Genomic DNA, 7,688 nt, shown 5'->3' on the forward strand with positions numbered 1-7,688 from the left:
GATCTGATGGTTGAAACAATCTGGGTGGTGGAGGTAAGGAGGGTGGGAGACAGTAAGCAGCTGCTTGTGGGAGCACACAGGAACGAGGTACGGAGTGGGCTATACGAAGGGTAGGCAGGAAGGGGGCAGAAGAAAGAAGTAGGAAGTCTGGATGCTTTGGAATAGAAGGCTGTGTGGTACAGGGAGAGTTCCCACTCGCGCAATTCACAAAAGCTGCTATCCCTCCCTCTCCCTGCCCTAGCCACCTCCTTAACCCCACCATCCACACTGCTTCTCACATCATGCACTGTAGCCCACAAGCTGGTTTCAGTATCCAGACAGATGTGTGCTAATTGCGATAGTGTGAATCTGAGTTTCTTTTAATTCAGAAGAAAGTCCTTTGGTCGAAAGCTCACTTGTCTAGCAGTCTTCTTCTTGTGTCTGTCTTCGACTCAGTATCTCCATTTTACAGTGGGTAGCAAACCATCCTTTTCATAATACTGTCATTATTCCATCTTGAATTTTCCATTACAGCTCGCAACACCAACATTAGTACAATCTGAAGGCTTAGCTCATTTGTATTTAGAAATTCACTGTTGATATAAAACCAGGGTAGGGCATGCATATCAATAAAATTGAGTGTGCTGCCCGTGAACACAGACTAACATTAGTTATTACTACTTGACTGCAGTTATCAGATTCCCAGTCAGACTGGGTTTCTGGGCAGAAAATAGGCTGCACATGGCAATACTTTTCTGGGTTATATATTTGGAGCTGTAACATTTCACAGGGAAATACGGAAGCGTCCGATCCCACCCGTCTGATTTGACCAATGACATCACAAATATGGCGGAAACAAAAACAAACACACACACTTTCCACAAGAAGCCTAATGACACTAACGGGACAAGCGCGGGAAATGGGGTGTTTTGGGTGGGGGGGGCAAACTAAATATAAACAAATTTAGACGCCTTGCGTAGCTACAACGTGTAAGTGAAGACAGCCATGCATGAATACCGACCCACCTCCCCCGGGGTCGTAACCCCTGCAACCCATAGAAGATAAAGATGCTTCAGTAGCTGATTAGTGTTTTGTCTTTTTAAAAAAAAATCTCACGGGATGGAACGAACAGATCAAAGATAAATATAATAAACTAAAACAGAAATTCGGGGAAACAGATAATTAAAATAAGTAATAAGTGTTTTTAAATTAAAAAAAAAAATCTCATGAGATAGAATGAACAGATCAGAAAAGTAAATAAAATAAGATAAAACCAAACTGGAGACAGCCACACTCAAACCAAACTCCACGCCGTCATGACGTCACACACAACACCCTTACGTCACGGGTCACAGCCGACGCGTTGGATCGGACGCTTCTGTCGACCCTTTCACAGAACTTACTGTGAAGCTGCAATACTCAGAAAATTCTCAGTACTTCAATTTTTTTGGTGGAGTTCTACTACTGAGTCTGATGAACAGAACGTAATTGCATTTTGTTGCTACATTTAATTTATGACATATTTTTCTATTTCTTTTCACAGTTTCTGTAATATTAGTAAGCATTTAAACACCGACATTTCAGCTCAACAACCATTAACCAGTCTGTACTTGCATGAACCTTGATTAATACACTCGTCACACACACATTAATGGATGTTTCACTGCTAGGCCACAAGTGGGAGCTTGGTAGCAATATGTCAAATATGGTCCAATGTAACTAGAAGATTGTGGCCAGCACTCCAACTACTGGGTGGATTACATATTAACAAATAAAACAATGATTTCTAACAACTTAAGTTTATTTTCTGGTATAATAATTTACATTCATAATTCTTGATATTTATTCTGCAATGTTTATCAATCTTAACTACATGTGGGAATAGTTGTAAAGGTGTATCACCCATTTGAGTCACAAAAAAGGAGGATTGCACATTTGCCCCTACAACCGATTACTACTGATTATCTGAGGGTGGGGAGGGAGAGCGTGGAGTTTTCAACCCACAAGATGTAACAAAAAGGTTTACATATTTGCATGACAAAGTAGGTACATTTATTGGTGACATTCTGTACCATACTTCTTGGGTGATCAGCTGACTGGTTGCATCAACTTGTCACGAACACCATCTTCAGGGAAAGATGATGGGTTCAAAACTGACAAATGCTGTGACAAGATGCCACCATTCAGATCACTCAGAAGATTTTTGCATTGGTATGCGCCAAGAAAGCCTCCAATTGAGGGTCCACACAATAATAAACAATCCAATGCGGTAATATAAATTATGAGTATGACATATTCCTAAAAATCTGATTATATATATATATTTAAAAAATGTATATCTTCAACAAAATTTTACCAAGGGTGGGGGAAGCTACATACATACTAACTTAAGATATGATGTTAAACACAAAAAGTACTTTGTTAATATCTTAACAGTCCATAAAAGCATAGTGTTTTGCATTCATACTTTATGTATCTACCACAAACACAGCAAATACAAAAATTTTATTGCCCCCTTTTTTATTAGGCTGCACTCTTTAGTACGGTAATTCAGTATACGTATATGTAGCAATGTTTTAAGTGGCCTGTACATAGACGTCCTGCACAATTTCAAACGATGATTTGAAAAACTGTCCAAGAAGGTTGCTAATAATGAAGCAGAGTGTTTTAATACAAAGTATGAAAATAAATAATGCCACTGTGTTCCACAGTAGTTTGAATACTGCAAACCTACCTGTAAGTAGCTTCTTGCATTGCTATCACACTTTTTTTTTTTTACTGATTTACAGAAGAAATGCGATTGTAGAAAACCATGATTCTGTTTGGCATTAAATGTAACACCATGTTAGTAAAGCATAAAATATGAGTTTGTACTGACAAAAATTTCAGCCCAGCTTACTTAAAAAAAAAACTGCATCTAAACGGAACTTTTCCTACAGTCCCTAATTTTTCACTCTCCTTTGACGCTACTATTTAAGTCGTCAACAGTGGTTCATTCAGAATAGTTCACCTGAAGTGATGCAATGCATAATTCGTCAATTATCTACCTTGGGGAAATGTGTACAGATACTTTGTTGAACAACCCAGTAACTATGACGACTAGACACAAACGATCTGCTGAATCTATTTACACATAACACAAACTTTCATCGGCTTTGACTAGTGTCATAGGAAACTAGTGACAGAACTGCGTAGTCAACAATCGTGACTACAACGGCTACTGGAGTTTGCTTCAAACGAATTGGTACCTATTACAGATCAGTCTGCCAGCACAAGCAGGTCTTCCCCCTCCCCCAACTTTAACTGTCATCTATTCTAGCCTAGAACCCGCCACATATCAGCTTCAAGACACTGAATTTTTTAAAATTATCACTTTCGTTGGCTTCACCAACAGACAAACTGTTACCTTCCAACCGAACACATAGCTCATGCTAGGCTACAGACCAATGTGTCACTACAACTAGTTTTCTACTCTTTCTCCACATTCGTTTGCTACACCAACTAACGAAAAAGGTGACGTGACAGCATACATTAGCATTACGTCACCAGATAATGCCAACGACTTGTACCCAACGTTCGTCTTGATCCATTTTTAAACATATGTCTATATCGAATTTAATGTCTTACACAAATACACCACAGCTATAAAAGTCCTGTTTTGTGAATAAGAAATTTCTAATACAAGGAATACTGCTGATTTCCTCTCGGGAACATAAACTAATTATTAAATAAAAAAAATTACAACAAAAAAACGTAGACCTCGGCCTTAAAGTCAAATCTTTGCGCCACAAGCATTTTGAACACGGTACACATCCTAGAGGCAAAAAGTTTGATACTTTGCTAAATCAAAATTATTAAAATATAGGATGGAAGCCTTTTCGCATTACTATTACATTACACTAAACTGATTCTCTGTAGTGGTACATTCCCAAACAGCTTCAACTATTACCAATTAGCTAACCACATGGCTAGTTGGAGACCAAATAAATACACAAAGAGAATAATACTGTTATAATTACAGCATTAAAACACTAAAGAAGAAGTGATTGTATTTTTTCAGAATGCTCACATTTGACATTTCACACAACACCATCAGTCAGGGCATAAAAATGCTTATCACTAAAGAACCAACAGCTCCTTTGAAATTGAGATCAGTTTATAAAAGCAAAAACACTTATGAAATCACAAGCTTTTTTTTAAAACACTTCCTTAAGCTTTCGGAACGTTCCTCGTTTGCCAACGCTACGTCGCTTTTTAACTTCCGCCATTTTTGTTTCAGACTCTCCATTTCGTGACAAATACAGCCTCCAATTTGCAGTTCAGGTTTCTGGGGCCTTATTCTAAACATTCGCGCTGCGAGTGGTTGCTTCCTTCTTTCCAAGGCTGATCGCAATTCTTCATCGACTTGTTTTTTAATCTTTATAAGGTCTTCTCGCCTAATTGCCTGTAGTTTAGCCCTGTATTCCTCTTTCGACAGCCTTCCCTTATACTTACGCACAAGAGAGTCCACCGTCAACTGCCCATAAATTTCACGTTTCCTCTGACATCTGATTTTTAACTCTAAGGACTTGGGCAGTGCTCCTGCTGGAAGCGATATGGTACGGCTATCCTCCGCACCACAGACAGGACAGCCCTTCTCTGTAGTTTCCACGTGCGCACCTCCGATTAAAACTCCCTCGTTGAAAGCTGTAAAAAAGAGAAAAATTGAAATTTCATTGAAGTTGGTCTACATACTTTCGTGGGTAAGATATTAATCTTAAATCGTAAAATATGTAGCATGAATTTATTACTGCAGTGCAGTAATTTTGTATCACTCTGGTAGAAAAAAAGTCTCACCTTCCATGGTTTACTAGTGAGGGAAGATCTGCTGCTACGCTAAACAGAACCAAATGGAAGAAACGCAGAAACTTCCAACAGTCCACAGCAAACGTAGATAATAAAACGTATTTTAGACTTCACAGTTACCAATGCTCTACGAAATTGAAGACACTTGCTATTCCCACGTGCTCTTCGTACAGACAAAAATATTTAGTATAGTACCCCTCTACCCCTAAGTGCGGTTGGTCGATCGTTGGAATGACGTCATTTCCTCCGCGTCATAGGGACACTGTGATACGGATACGTGAGGGTACTATGCATCGAAAGTTGGCGCGACAATTAAGAACCAAATCACGTCGATCCCGCATCGACCCCAGGTGTGTCGGATGGCTGGTACAACTCGAGGAAAAGGGAACAGTTTACTTTTAATTTCACTTGTACTTCGTCCCACACACTTCCACGTTCTGACCATCAACTCTTAGTATGTGCAGTTTTTAAAATTTTTGGTTGTACTTTATCTCTTATCACATACTAGAAGAGTTTTTTTCTTTATTAAGCATTTGTTTCATCAAATAATTGACATAGGAATGGCTTATTTTGTACATTACACAGTTTAAAATATATGGTATGTTACTGGTGCAGTAAATTGATTCAGTACCATAAATAATTTTAAGCAAATAATACATAACAGTTAAACCCTGCAAGAGTATACACTAAAATGCATGTACAATCAAATACATAGTACAATAAATCACAAAGATATTTTTCATACATAATTGAAAGAGGGAAAAATTGGAATTTATGTCAACAGATATTCTTTTACAGTGTAATGGCACCTATCCTGCAAATGCGGTTTTAGAGCCATAATGAAGTTTTGTATATATTTTCTTGTCATGATGTGGTGGGAACCTTTATTGTGAAGTTTTTTTCCCAGTATGTAGAGGTCCATTTTGTCTGAGAGTTGTCACTGTGGAAGTCAAATGTTTGCTTGCAGGCTGTTTGATTTGTGCATACTGCTTTGTTTTAGACTCTGAAATTTGCTTTATGTAATTAACTACCTCAAGAATGTGCAAGGATGACAGTGGTAGTATCTGGAGTGCTTTAAAAATGGGTTTGCAAGAGTTCCTGGGTTCTGTAATTTCAACTGCCCTTACGGTCCTCTTTATGCTATGAAATTGCTTTTGCTTATTGGCGACTTCCTCCAAAAAATTGTCCCATATTACAGCAGTGATTCTGCTTAGGTATAATGCATATTTTTTAATGTTTCATTTGTTGTACACGAACGAAGCATTTTTACACCATGACATATTGTGCTTAGCTTCTTGCTGATGTAATTGAAGTGCGTGTCCCATTTCATGTTTTTCTGAATCTATATTCCTAGAAATTATGTTGATATTAGAATTTCTAATTGCTTAACAAATAGATTTATAGTGAGAGTAGACAGGTGTTTGTTTTCTGTGGTATAGAGGTGCATTATGCACTGTGTCAGTTTTCTCAGTGATAATAACATTGAACAAAATTGTTAGTGGTGAACCATTCTGCAATGTGTGTGGTTCAGTTTTGTATTTGATATTGTACTTCTGAAGCAGTTTTACGTTTTGTCAATATATTTGTATTATCTGCAAATTTTATATATTTCTTTAAGTTCCTGGGTGACTACTTCATTGGCAGATCTTAAGGACAACAGCAGACCAGAAATAGAACCTTGTGGCCCACCATATTTAGTTAATTTGGTTCTAGACAGGTAGATATACATAATGTTTTCTTCCTGATACTTGATTTCTACTATCTGCTCTCTGATTTTCATGTATGATGTCAACCATTCGTGAACCAACACCCTAATTCGTACACATTCCAATTTTTGAAGCAGTAATTTGTGGTCTGTCACATAGGTTGTTGTGATGCCAAAATATATTGCCAATACTTGTTCTTTATGGTCTGATGTCATAAATGCTTCATTAAAAAAATAAAAAAAGGCAATTTCTGTCGACTTGTGTCTTCCGAATCCTTTTTGGGTACTTTTTTTTTTTACAAACGTAAATAAGTATTTCATTGGATGTTTTCTACAGTATTTTAGAAAAACCAGACAGCAGAGTATGGGTCTGTAATTCTTTTCATCTCTCTTATCTCCCTTCTTGAACAGAAGCCTTACATTCACAATTTTTAGTGTAAAAACACCATTACACAGTAAGAAGCAGATTAGATTAGATAAGATATACTTTTCGTTCGAATATATCTATAGTGAAGAGATCCTCCAGGACTTAGAACACGTCATAAAAACAAGAACACTTGGTAAATATTTACAAAGGAAAACAGAAATACTAAAATACCTCACAAAGGTCGCTAATGAAATGGTCGTCATGGATGTGAAAAACGTAGAATTTTCATTTAAAAGCTAAAAATAACTTGTTAAAAAGTATGTAAATGTTCAGTACACTCAGGTAATATATCAGCAACATGTCACTTGGTTCTAATAAGAAATTCGTCAATGGATTAGAAGAAGTTGGTCACCAATAAATCCTTTAGGATTGTCTTAAATTGGACTTTATTAGTAGTTAAATTTTTTATCACTGCTGTCAAGTTCCTGAAAATGTGTGTTCATCAATCATGAGCACCTTCTTGGACCAAAGTAGATGATTTTAATTTTTGTGAAGAGTAGTCTTCTTTCTAGTATAGATTACACGATCTGAGCCATTAGTTTGAAAAAGATATATATTTTTAAAGACGAATTTCATTGAGGAATAAATATATTGGGAGACAGTGATTAGTATGCCTAGCTACCTAAACAGTCCTCTTCAGGCTGTTCTTGAGTTCACGCCATAAATAATTCTTATTATACATGTTTTGATGCGGAAAACCTTAGTTTGCTTAATAAGTTACCCCAAAACTTA

The 7,688-nt window shown here is 37.1% G+C and overlaps 1 long non-coding RNA gene across 1 annotated transcript; it reads right to left on the reverse strand.

Annotated features, from left to right (window-relative positions):
• Positions 1–1,762: 1,762 nt before the first annotated feature.
• On the reverse strand, positions 1,763–5,015 carry LOC124612966. The gene is made up of 2 exons (XR_006979586.1): positions 4,816–5,015; positions 1,763–4,665 (listed from the first exon to the last, which is right to left on the reverse strand). It is a non-coding gene; the product is annotated as an uncharacterized LOC124612966 (long non-coding RNA).
• Between the last annotated feature and the right edge of the window lie 2,673 nt (positions 5,016–7,688).

Source organism: Schistocerca americana, chromosome 4 (genome assembly GCF_021461395.2).
Source record: "Schistocerca americana isolate TAMUIC-IGC-003095 chromosome 4, iqSchAmer2.1, whole genome shotgun sequence".
NCBI lineage: Eukaryota > Metazoa > Arthropoda > Insecta > Orthoptera > Acrididae > Schistocerca > Schistocerca americana.